We start from the raw sequence: 13,954 nt of genomic DNA on the forward strand, positions 1-13,954 counted from the left end.
ACTGTCTGGCTATGGTCCCTCTGAGGTTTGCAGCTGTTGCTGGGACAGAGAGGCAGAGCCCCTGGGGACGGACTGAGAGCAGCCATAACTGCTCCCTTCTCTGCCCTGTTGATCCCGTGGGACCCGCCCCGCCCAAGCCCTGCACAGAGGCATTTGCCGGATAGCCTCAGGCAAAGGCTAGATTAGCACCTCCCTAGAGGACACAAGTTCTTCCACTGCAGACACAGCTGATTATCACAGCCAGTCGGCCTGGAGGTCAAATCCCTCTAGTATTAACTATAACAATCAAGGCTTAACTACAACAAGACTTCGCACAAAGACCACTAGGGGGTGTACCAAGAAAGCGTAAAAAATGCGGAGACAAAGAAACAGGACAAAACTATCAAGGGAGGATATTGAGTTCAGAACCACACTTTTGAGGTCTCTCAAGAGGCTTCTAGAGTCTGTCGATAAACTTGATGAGATGTACAGGAAATCTAATGAGACCCTCGATGGTATGATAAAGGACCATCTAGAAAGTAAGCATACACTGACTGAAATAAAGAATATTATACAGACTCCCAACAGCAAACCAGAGGAGCGCAAGAATCAAGTCAAAGATTTGAAATGCGAAGAAGCGAGAAACACCCAACCGGAAAAGCAAAATGAAAAAAGAACCCAAAAATACGAAGATAGTGTAAGGAGCCTCTGGGACAGCTTCAAATGTACCAACATCAGAATTATAGGGGTACCAGAAGATGAGAGAGAGCAAGATATTAAAAACTTATTTGAAGAAATAATGACAGAAAACTTCCCCCACCTGGTGAAAGAAATAGACTTCCAAGTCCAGGAAGCGCAGAGAACCCCAAACAAAAGGAATCCAAAGAGGACCATACCAAGACACATCATAATTAAAATGCCAAGAGCAAAAGACAAAGAGAGAATCTTAAAAGCAGCAAGAGAAAGAAACTCAGTTACCTACAAGGGAATACCCATATGACTGTCAGCTGATTTCTCAACAGAAACTTTGCAGGCCAGAAGGGAGTGGCAAGAAATATTCAAAGTGATGAATACCAAGAACCTACAACCAAGATTACTTTATCCAGCAAAGCTATCATTCAGAATTGAAGGTCAGATAAAGAGCTTCACAGATAAGGAAAAGCTAAAGGAGTTCATCACCACCAAACCAGTATTATACGAAATGGTGAAAGGTATCCTTTAAGAAGAGGAAGAAGAAGAAAAAGGTAAAGATACAAATTATGAACAACAAACATGCATCTATCAACAAATGAATCTAAGAATCAAGTGAATAAATAATCTGATGTACAGAATGAACTGGTGATTATAATAGAATCAGGGACATAGAAAGGGAATGGACTGACTATTCTTGGGGGGAAAAAGGGTGTGGGAGATGCGGGAAGAGACTGGACAAAAATCGTGCACCTATGGATGAACACGGTGGAGAGTGAGGGAGGAGGGTGGGGTGGGAGCTGGAAGGAGGGGAGTTATGGGGGGAAAAAAAGAGGAACAAATGTAATAATCTGAACAATAAAGATTTAATAAAAACAAACAAACAAACAAACAAACAAAAACATGTTTGGGTTAACATAATTAGCTTCTTTGCTGAATAGCAAATGGTAGTATATCTCTGGGCAAATATTATCCTCCACTTTAGTAACTTGGTAAGTGAAAGCCTACTCAATTGACTCCATATTTCAAGTAATGGGGAGATGTGTTAATCAAGCAAGGGAAGGGGAATCTCATTTACCTTTTCTGTATGTCCCTCTCTTCCTTTCTTCCACTGTTTTTCCTTATAAATTAGAAATCAATTCAATTCAGATTTATTATGAAAAATCCAGAAGTAAAGCTTCTTATTTCTCCTTCCACACTTTTGCCTAACTCAACAGAATTTTGATATGTAACTCTTAGGTAGGTTTGCTTTGGGAAAAGATTTGTTTGTAAGAAGTATAATGGAGAATGTCTTTGGGATTGCTACCTATGGGGGAGCAAAGGAAGTAAGAATGGCAAGAGGGAGGAGTTGAGCTGTGATGCAGTTGTGACAATGGCATCAACCATCTCACAGGGAGCTTTGGGATGAGTATGGCCCTTCAGAGTTCCACTTTGAAGGAAGTGCTGGCCCTTTATCCTCTGGTATCACTGGTGGTAGTTAGGTCCCCTGGGAAAGGGTCTTGATTTTGGCCAGATGGCTCTCTGGAGCTGATTTAGGGGAGGTCTGGCAGACCCATCTCATAATGATCAGTCTGGCCCTCTGGTCACTTGATCTCCCATGTCGGCTGCCTCCTGCATGCCCCACACTGGGACTGAGCCTGAAACCCAAGCATATGTCTTGACTGGGAACCAAATGCCTCATTCATAGGTTGATGCTCAACCACTAAGCCACACCAGCAGGGCCAGAGAGGTTTTGTGTGTGTGTGTGTGTGCATGTGTGTGTGTGTGTGTGTGTGTGCATGTGTGTGTGTGTGTGTGTGTGTGTGTGTTTGATGGTATGTAACTCACTGCTACAGATGGTATAGTTTGATCCAGAACCCTAGGGGGTCTACATTGTGATTTTACTTTGGGGGCTTGCCATAAACTCCACATAGTATCTTTTCCCATCATGAATGTTTTTAATACTCAAGGGCCTTCCAGATCATAGGGTCCAAACAGTGCAGGTCTCTTTCTTTCTTTGGGTACCACTCAAACTTTCATGCCACCTGGTAAGCTGGTCAGTGCAGTATTCGCTCGGGTATAACATGTTGCTTCAGAACCCACACAGAAATATGAGACATTTCTTTCTTTCTTTGTAGGGAAATACAAAGTACAATAATTTGCAGAAAGGAAGTAATGGCTTATCCCAGACCGCTGGACCTCCGCATATAGCTTATATGCCATTTCCCTGAATCTTTATAGTATTTAACCCCCACTCTCTTGAACTCATATGTTATACCAAGGCCTATTATAAATATTCTACTTTTTTTTTCATAAAGTCCAATTAGCATGGTACTGACAAGAAAGTGAACCAACATGATGTTTTATCAAATGACCATGTCAAGTGTCTCTGGACTATATTATGTCAGGAGGCAAAATAATTATCTTAGCTCTAGTTAAGAATGTAAATATACTGTGTGGGGGCAAAAGTAGATTTACTGTTGTGAGTATGTGAAACATGGAGTTTATTCTTTTATTATTATTTATTACATATCGTATTATTTTCCATATAAACAACTGTAAAACTACTTTTGCTCCACCGTGTATACACATCTGCTTCAAATGAATTTAAAAAATTCCTGATCTCCCCAATAGAGATGGAAAATGACATGTTCATCATATCAATGATGATAAACCATGCACCTGAGGCCATGATAATCTGCTGTAGTGAAGAGGCCACAACTGGAATAGCAGCTGCAATTGAATTGCTTTCTTTCTTTAAAAAAATATTTTATTGATTTCAGAGAGGAAGGGAGAGGGAGAGAAACAGAAACATCAATGATGAGAGAGAATCATTGATCAGCTGCCTCCTGCACACCCCCTACTGGAGATGGAGCCCTCAACCCGCATATGTGCCCTGACTGGGAATCCAACCGTGACCTCCTGGTTCATGGGTTGACACACAACCACTGAGCCACAGCGGTCAGATGGATTACTTTCTAATTGAGGTTATTTTACTTTACTATCATTTCCAAAAATATGTCTATTGTGTGTAGGGTCTAGGCTGGTAAATTAAATAGGGATATGATAAGAACCATCAACCATGAATCTTTAAGATCTTTAAGATTGGCACCATCTCTGTCACTCCTCTTACCACATGCTCCCATCCAGGAGCTTCCTTCTCTTTCTAGACATGCCCCCCCTTTTTTCTTAAATATATTAAAAATATTTTTAGAATATTAAGAAATACTTTATAATCTTGGGGGAGGGGACATTTCAGAAGCTTTTAATTAGCTGTCTCTACTATCTAGATCCAAGGAACTAACACCAGGCTCAGGATAAGTGACCACTGGATGGCTCTGTGGACCTGCTGTTGGTAGGAATTTGGCCAGGCCTCCACTTATTATTTTACCTTCATATGCTGGTACTCTAATGGGGGAACAGTGTCAATTTGAACTCTGTGTCCAAAGCCCTTGAAATGTGTAGGTGTTTTCTTCCTTGGGGGAAGGAGAGAGGAAATTGTTAACTTGCCATGGTGAAACAGGTCCTGGGACTCCTTTCAATGGTTAAAACTCACTGTCTTTACAAATAACAGTTCTTATATAATTTTATTTAGTGAGCACTACAATATTAGAATAGCTGTTGTTATATAGGTGCCCTCTCTCTACATTTAAGAAACCAAGGTTCAGGGAGATTAGGTCACACAAAGAGTAAGTTGCAAAACCTGTATTTGTATTGTGAAACAATGTTCTTTCTCTTAAGTCAATTACTGTCCTGGAACAGCTGTATCAGCATAAATTTACCCGGAGTAAGATTGTGTACAGATAATTCTTTGTGTCTGAAAGCAAAACCGAAAGGCAAAAAAATAGGTGAAAATGTCAGTACATCCCCAGACTATGAGATGTACTGGAAATTTTGTTATTCTTATATCCTATAACCTGGCTTTCTTCTATTACATGGCATTTCTAGTGTTAGGGCAACTACTGAGACTAGAAAACCTGAATGATCTAGGTAGAGGACACAGGGGGATTCTTTTGGTGACTGCAACTAATAAATACTTTATGAAAAACTGACTTATCAGTTACTCCAAATGTGAGCAAGTGGAAACTGCCTTTTGTTCCCCAATTCAGAAACCCAAGGCTCTGATTGTCTTGGAAAGTTTCACTGTCCTATTTAACTATAAAAATTATGCAAAATTAATGATTTAGTTTTTTAGTAATGTCTCAGGAGAATTCTACAACTTCCTTCCTTTCTAGACATTCCCCCTTTTTGTCTTGAATCAGGAAAGTGGGTCTCATCAGTGGTAAGCATGGTGCAGTGGTGAGCATGGCATTCTTGTCTTGTTTCTGATCTTAAAATAAAGGCTTTTAACTTTTCACCATTGAGTATGGCATTAACTGTGGGCTTGTCATATACGGCCCTTATTACATTGAGGTACATTCCTTCTATACCTAATTTGTTGAGAGTTTTTTTTTTTTTTTTAAATTTTTTTTTTATCATCCAAGGATGCTGAATTTGTCAAATGCCTTCTCTGCTTCTATTGAGATGATCATATGATATTTATCCTTCATTCTGTTAATGTGGTGTATCACATTTACTGATTTGCTTATGTTACATCCTAGGGATAAACCCACCTTGATTACGGTGTGTGAATTTGGTTTGTTTGTATTTTGTTGAGGATATTTGCATCTATATCAGGGATACTGGCTTGTGATTTTTCTTTTCTTGTAGTGTCCTTGTCTTGCTTTGGTATCTGGGTAATGTTAATCTTATAAGATGAATTTGAAGGGTGACCTCCTGTCCATTTTTGGGGAAGAATTTTGGAAGGATTGGCATTAATTCTTTAATGTTTGGGTAGAATTCACTAGTGAAGCTATTGTTTCTTTGTTCTTAGCTCCCCTCAGGGGCTCTTACTATGCTAGTTGCCTCAGTGCCTTGAATGAGGTGAAACAAGTAGGTTTTGGGGGCAGTGCCCTGAAAGGCTGGGGATGCTGGATGGACACTTTCCTGTGAGGGAGAATTTGCAGGCTGAGTGGATTTCTTTCAGCCCTGAACTGGGTGGCTTGAGGGAAGGTGTGATATGGATCCAATGAAACTCTTGTTCATTGCAAAGTGGATTTTCTCGGTTTTGTGCTACTCCTAGGATTGCAAATTCTTAACTGAATTCTCGATGTTTCATAAAGGCAATTGGACCAAGTATTGTTGTTTCATCAACATCTCTATAGGAGGACAAGGACTGGGACTTCCTATTCCACTATCTTGCTAATGTTATTCCAATGTCTAGATTAGCCTTTTTAACTTGGTGTGTCTGGATGGTTCAGGGGATCCCTGGACTCCTTGAAACACTTTTTGGTATTTTAGAAGGTGCTCAATGCTTCCCTTAAAGGTTAAGAGTAAAAATGGTGTTATGTACTGATAGTGATGTCAACTGGGAACTTGATTCAGTATCTCTGTGTTTAATAGACTTTTCTTATTTAATTTTGGGACATAGATCTGGGTACCTAATTGCCATTTCAATTATTTTTCCATGAGCTTGGGACATTCTGAGTTCCAAATAACATCTAAAATCTTGAAAGACATCCCATTCGTAAATTGAAGTTACCTATAGTTGGGATAAAGGATATAGTTGAGTTTAAAGGATTTCAGTAGCTGAAAACATTTTTATCCTTTAGTTTGAGTTATAAATTCTAAAAGACCAGAAGATGTGTGCTCTTACAAAGCACAGTAACACAGGCAGGAGTACCTAATGGCAACTTGTACTTTTAATAATCATAAAACAAATTGAACTTACTTAAATTGTTCAAGTAATCATCCAGAAAACTGGACAGATTGTCCATAAACAAAGTACAACTAAGAATTTCTCCTCTGAATTCTCAAGCATTGTTTTAGAACTATTCTGTTTCTCCTTTCTACCATTTCTATGACTATGTCCCTTACCCAAGTGAGGAGGGATTGAAGGATGTGTGGCGACAAGCAGCTGCTTGGTCTAAATCCAGAAGAGAAGTCAGACATTCACAGTGGCTCCTGAATATATGAATTGATTCTGAGACAGGGGCCAAATTTGTGGTCTCAAAACTTCCTGGGTTCCTGGTATAAGTTTTACTAATACAGTTATTTAATAAATTTAACATAATTATTTTCACCAAAGAGAACAAAATACATTATTTGTGGCCTTTATTTTATAAGATTTTTAATTTTATTTTCAGGCATCTAATATTAAACGTTTTAATCTCCTGTAAATAATTCTTACCTTGGAATTTACATCTCTTGGACTCAAGCACTTAGGTATATTTTTTATGCTCCTTAACGTAGTGCAATAGTTAAGAAACCTATTGTATCATCACAGTTGTGATTTATTTTTTCTATTGAGAGTTGGATTACACCTTTGATAATTTAGAGTGCCAAATGAATAAACAAGGAAGCATTTCAAATATCTCATTTTTATTAGTACTTAGTTTTTGAGGGTAGAGCATATCTCAACTATTCTGACAGGCTTTTAAAGGAAAGCAATTATATCTGCCAAGGAAAGAAGAAGTGTGTTTAGAGGATGGTTATTAAGCATAGAGGAGTGAAGTGACTGCCTCCACAGATGTCAGAGGACTTGGGCAGGCTCAGCTTGGATACCTTGTCAACTTACAAAGCATCTAATGGTGGTGGAGGGGAGTCTCCCCAGAGGACATCAATATGAAACTTGATCATAAGAGATGGAGACTGTCTTATTCAAAACCCGCAAAAGACAAAACCAAAAGAAATAGGTTCATTGAGAAATAGAGGACTCAACCAAGCACCTCCAAGTGGCTTCTTGGAGAGATGGTTGAATTTCCATCACCGACTAGTATTAAAATGAGAGAGAGGTTTTGGGTTGGGGATAGTTTGAAGGAAAACTTTTAGAATGAAAGGAAAACTACGTACTTCTTAAAAGCTTCTTTCTAATTTTATGAATTGATGGTAAGTATACACCAAATGTCTTTCTTTCTATTCACTTTTTTTTCTGATTTGCTATATACCTTGAACCACAGGGGCTACTTAAATTATGATCTTTAACAATATTTATTGCTTGACTACTGATTTCATGCAATTTGGTGATTTGTTGTGAAGTAGGTCATTAACAATAAAGTTACTGCTAATAAAACACTAAACTTAGGGAAATAAGAGTGCTTTTTATTTTATTTTATATATGGAAACTAATCAAAATGTTAAGAGCCACTGATCTAATCTATGTACACTTAGGCACTGTGTTGGGGCCAACACCATAATAGAAATAGCATTTCACAATAGAAGTTGACCCAGACAGCTCAAGCACCAACCCTGAATAATTATGAAAGAAGACATACTACCATTAAAAAGTCTTTTCTTATACTCAGAATTCTATTATTATTTTTCTACTTTTTAAATTCAAAATAAACATGTACTCTATACCCCATCTCTAAAAGTCTCTCTTCTTTGTCATTCATGAACTAATAGCTTCATTTTGTAGTGATGTCATCACGTTTGCTTTATTAGATTGTACTTTCTAAAGGGCAGGTGCTATCTATGTATAATTAAGTGTGTAGTAAATCTACATAAATGATGATTTAGTTCTAATATTAGTCCTACTGTATCTCTTGCTGCATGTTGTTCACTTTTGTTTGTCATTACAACTTGGTGGAACTTGATTTCTATAGGTTTCTCATCAGTTGCCTAGTTACAGATTTTGCTGAACACCTTTAATATTGGCAATTCCACTGATTCTTTCTGTGGCTCATTACACTGCCTGATTAACCTCTATATTAAAAAATATACAAAAAACCCTGAATAGAACTCTTGTTTTTGACTCATTTCTTACATATGATTAAATTTTATTATTTAATTTCTTGTTACTTCTTTATTTTTTTCTAGCATTTTGAATCAGGCACATCTTCACTTATGCTATTAAAAATTTTAATTTATAAAAATTTGGCTCCTCATTTTCATGTTCTTCTTTCTGTTGTGGGAGTATCTTCGATATGTACAAGTTTTACCACTCAAAGACTCGGGAATCTCTGTCATGATGTATTTTTGTTGCTGTAAAACAGATAGTCTGTACTATCATGCTTCTCTGTAGACAGGTTAGCATCTGCCTGCAGTTACTCTGTTTTGACACTGGGTGGCTGAAATGCATACAGAAGTTGAAACGGGGTTAAAGTTCTGTAGGCACTAGTTTGATCACATTGAATGACAGTAATCATCCTATATCATACTAAAAATGAGAGGAAATTTTGTACAGGACTCTAAAGATAATTTGCATGAATGATTTTTAGGGTTTGAGTTTGAGCCTTCTGGAAATAATTAAATCAGAACAATATGTAGAGTGAAAAGAACACTGGTCTGGGAACTAGGAGACATGAGTTCTTGTTTATGCTCTTGATAAAAAATATATATATAATTATAATTCCGGCTGCCCTCACTATTTAACTAAGTTACTTGGACAAGATACTTAATCTCTGAGCTTCAGTTTGAGTCATAAAATGAGATAATACCTACCTTACAGATAATATTTATAATCTTAACCAGTGGTTCTCAACCTTCTGGCCCTTTAAATAAAGTTCCTCATGTTGTGACCCAACCATAAAATTATTTTCGTTGCTACTTCATAACTGTAATGTTGCTACTGTTATGAATCGTAATGTAAATATCTGATATGCAGGATGGTCTTAGGCGACCCCTGTGAAAGGGTGGTTTGACCGCCAAAGGGGTCGCGACCCCCAGGTTGAGAACCACCGATCTTAACCAATATCTTATAAAAGTGTTATGAGAAGAAAGATGTATTAGTTTTCTTTCTTACTTTTATATTCAATTTTTAATTAAAAATTTATAAACATTGCCCTCTACTTAGCTTCAGTTAAAAATAGTTTTTGATGTGTGATCAGTTAGTAGATCTTACTCCTGTCCATTTTTATCTGTATTCAGTGGATGAACAAAATGATGGGTTATTATTATTTATTTAGTTAGCAAATAATACAGGAAAATGGGATTTTGAGCAAAAGTCTAGGAGGACCTAGCCTCTTAAGTACAGTACTGAAAATTCACTTCCATCTTGGTCTGTACCTTCGGAATGTACCTTGCTACGTGAAATCATTGGTGTCCTGCTAAAGTAACAATCTGTCTGCTTCTACAACCTTGCTTTGGGGAAATGGGGGCAGGAAGGAGGGAAAAAAGGGACTAAGAGACCAAAAGCAATCTAATTAATCTGATAAAGTAGGCAGGAAAATGAGGATCAGAAGATAATAATTGTACATGGTTATTATAGGCATGACAGTCAAGAGACAGATCATTTGCAGCTGGCAGTATTGGCAGGAGCTGTGGATCACACCTCAAGTGGAGACTCAAGGGGGACCAACTCTGGGTGATGAAAATCTTACGAACGAAGACATCCAATGGATTACATGAGGTACACTGTTAAAAACCCTGGACTTCCTACCTCACACCAATGGAAATTTTTATTTCTGATGGAGGAAGGGCATGGTTATTAAGACATCATCCTCACTCCTGATGACCGTGCCCTCTAATCTATACTGCTGAGACTCGTATATTCATTATATGGACCATTAATTTCTCAGAGATCTGGAGTCTGTCAGTTTCTGCCCATTCCTTGCCCCATGCTAGCTATTCATAATGATTCTATAGTGGTGTCTATAAATACTTTTTGCTGCTTTATACGACAGAACTGAAATATCTCAAAGGCGAGTATTCATAGAACCTAATGTTTAGCCCAGTCATGGCGAACCTATGACACGCGTGTCAGAGGTGACACGCGAACTCATTTTTTTGGTTGATTTTTCTTTGTTAAATGGCATTTAAATATATAAAATAAATATCAAAAATATAAGTCTTTGTTTTACTATGGTTGCAAATATCAAAAAATTTCTATATGTGACATGGCACCAGAGTTAAGTTAGGATTTTTCAAAATGCTGACACGCCGAGCTCAAAAGGTTCACCATCACTGGTTTAGCCCATTAATAAATGGATACAAACCATTAAGTGCAGTCAAGAAATAGTTTTATTTTTCTCTCATTGCCTTGATGTCTCAGGCTACTACCTTGTGTAGTGGCCAGTTGGTCCATGAAATAAATATATCTTTGGCCCATGAAATGATAGATTTACCTCTTGACTATTGGATGATCCATCTTTTTGGGACTACTGCTCTTGGTCACTTCAGCCAGTCACCCACTTTTGGATTTTTCAGACAAGAAGAGGCACTTCCCTCTAATTTCACATTTGCCCCCAAACTACTGGGAAATTACATGTTAGATTCTCTAAAGTGTTCTTTTTCTTTCTAGCTGTGCAAGCTTCCAGCCAGGTTGTGAGACCAAGATTCCCATCACACCCCATCACTTCCTGTGGGCAACCTTTGTGTTCATAAGGGATGGTGATGTCTAGACACTAGAGCCTGGGACTCGCAACATATCCAACTTGCCACAGGGAAGGACTTGTGCTGAGTTCAGCACGAAGCTGATACTGGGTCTCTTTCTTACCTGGCTACCCTGGCGATGTGGGCACACCTTGGGAAACAGGTCTATGGGACTGCAACTTAAATAAGTTGATCACAAAAAGCTGGGGCTTTTGGAGACTAGGGCTATTTTTCTTTGATCCTGGGCTCAGTAAAACATTGTGGAGAAGTGGAACTTCCCTTGTATCCTAGGAACCACTGTGGTTCAGCTGTTGGAGCAAATTGGACTTCAGTTACTATTCTAAAATGGGACTTAGCTCTAACATGTGGAAGCAGCTGAATGTAGGAAATAGAAACAAGCAGGTGGGACTCTGAAAGTCAGCAGGTCAAAATAGACCATAAGGAGTTCATTTGAGCTTCTTGTCTCTGCTGAGTGTGTGTGTGTGTGTGTGTGTGTGTGTACACATGCAGCAGTGAAGAAGGCTGATTTCATAGACTGTGTCAACTTCCTTCAAGATTGCCAGCAGCCACTTGGGAATCTAATATTTAGATAAATATAATTCTTGTGATCATCAGGATGGAGGCTTGAAGTCATTATTGTTGGATATTTAAATAAATGTGACAATATACAGAGTGTCTCAAAAATGTATACACATTTTAACAGCTATCAGCTCAATTTTGAAAATGAAATGTATTTTAATTATAGGCAGTCCTCGGGTTACGTCAGACTCGACTTACGTCATTCTTGACTTAGTCGTTTCATGGTTACGTCGCCATCTCCCATTTACAGTATTTATATAAAAAAAAGTTCCATCATTTCGACGTATGTACATATGTGCTTTATGTTTTTTATTATTTATTTGCCACAAGTAAAGGTCAGGCATTGTTATCTTTCTTTTAAGTTTTTTTACTGTTTCACTTCATTACTGCTGTGTATGTGCTCCATGTGAGTGACGTAGGTGCTTATGTAGGTGGGTTCCAACTTACGGCGAAAATAGAGTTAGGTCGAGCCGTAGGAACAGATCTCCGATGTAACCCAAGGACTGCCTGTAACACCGTCTTTATAATTATTCAAGTGTGTGTATACATTTTTTGGGCCACCCTGTATTATTCCACAATCTTGTGCATTGAGATATTGATTACTCATCCACCTCTCCATCCTTGTCTGCAGCTTTCCTAGGTGAAAACAAAGATGTACACCACTGTATACCTTCAAGACGCATATAGTCTAATGTGGGATAATCTATAAAAATGAGTCAATTACAACACAATATGATAAGTATTAAGATGGAGGGAAACATTAAGTATTGGGCAGCACAGAAGAAATAGTTAGTACAGTGAAATAAGGGACTTGTGATGATTTCTTAGAGTAAATAATCCTTGTGTTGAGACTTAAGTAGTGAGTTGGAGTTTACTAGGTAGAGATTCCTTACAGATATGGTGTGTTGGTGCCAAGGATGTCAATCAAGTCCATTTGGGAAGTCATTTTTAACAGGTATTATTTATCTTAAGTCTTTGGAACATGGTAAAAAAAAATCAGAAAGTAAGCAAATAAAATCAGGCTCACACACCAAAGATGACACATTCACTGCCATGTAAAAGTTGCTAGTGATTTCTAGCTTATTGAGTCAGATTTTATTAGTCTTGGGATTAATTCAATGACTAGCGTAGAAAGTATATAAAATTTTTGTCTAGTGAGGCAAAGAATTACAAAGACATGTTCCACTGTATTGGTGAAAACTGTTGGGATGGACTATATCTTTTAAATTGATAAAGGAAGTGAATCCAGAGACTTGATAATCTGGACAAACTTCTTGTTCTCACCCAAGATAGGTGTCCTTTATCTGTAATGGGAATATTCTGCTTTCCACAGAGCAGTTTACAAGACACCTGGTGGGTTAAGCTACTATGCAAAATGCTAGCCTTCTGGGATAGCTATTATAGTAGGTTGCAAAAATGAAAACAAACTCTTTCCCTGTACCAGGTTATTGAATGTGTTTTTGTAGCTCTACTCATTAAGAGATGAAATCTTTCTTCATCTCTTGTGTATAGGCTGGCCTGGTGAACTGCATTGCCAAGGGGGCTGTAGCAAACAGGATGTAAGCAGAATCTTGGAAAGTGCTTGGGTATCAAGGCTTCTCCTATTACTGCTCTTGGAAACTGGTGACCGCCACAATGTTAAAAAGCGAAGCTAGCCTGTTAGATGATGAGACATGTGGCCTACTTAGCTCCGAATACTCCAGTGTACAGTTAGCCAATTGTCCGACAATAAGTGAGGCACTATCCTGCCACTTGATCATAGATGCATGAGTAAGCTCAGCTGAGTTCAGAGGAACTGCCCAGCTGGGCCTAGCTGAGCTCAATCCAAATTGCCAATCAATAGAAATGTGAACTAAATAAATGTTGGTTTTTAAGCCACTAAATTTGGGGGTAGTTGTTTTCATTTGTCTGTGTGCTACTTATAGGACAGTTTTCTTGCCTCCATTCTTTCTCAAACCACTTTGTGGTTCTCATACCACTCAAGTTCTCTTGATTTGTTTTCATGGCATGTGTCTGCTCACTTGACCTGTTTGGTTTCCTGATTACTGACCATAAAGTATTTATAGAGTATTTATGGTATGTTAGGTACTATGCCACATGATGGGGATACTAAAAGTTAATAGCATGCCACCTTGGGTTATACGGAATGAATTCTGTGCTCCTTCTGTTCACCTAATTACATGGAAAACACTTAAAAGATGAGTGGGAGAAGCAGTATTGAAAAAGATAGATATAAGATGGTTAGCACTGAAGAAATAAAACAAGAGGAGACAAATGGGACTGAGTAGCTTATGTGTAGCACTCTTCTTCATTTATGCACTGGAGTCAGAGCTTTTGTTCATCTGTTTTACTGCCCTACACCTTGGCAGAATGCGGA

This window comes from Myotis yumanensis, unplaced genomic scaffold, assembly GCF_028538775.1.
Source record: "Myotis yumanensis isolate MYYU_CA2020_CCGP unplaced genomic scaffold, mMyoYum1.0.hap1 SCAF_3, whole genome shotgun sequence".
In the NCBI taxonomy this organism is placed as follows: Eukaryota; Metazoa; Chordata; class Mammalia; order Chiroptera; family Vespertilionidae; genus Myotis; species Myotis yumanensis.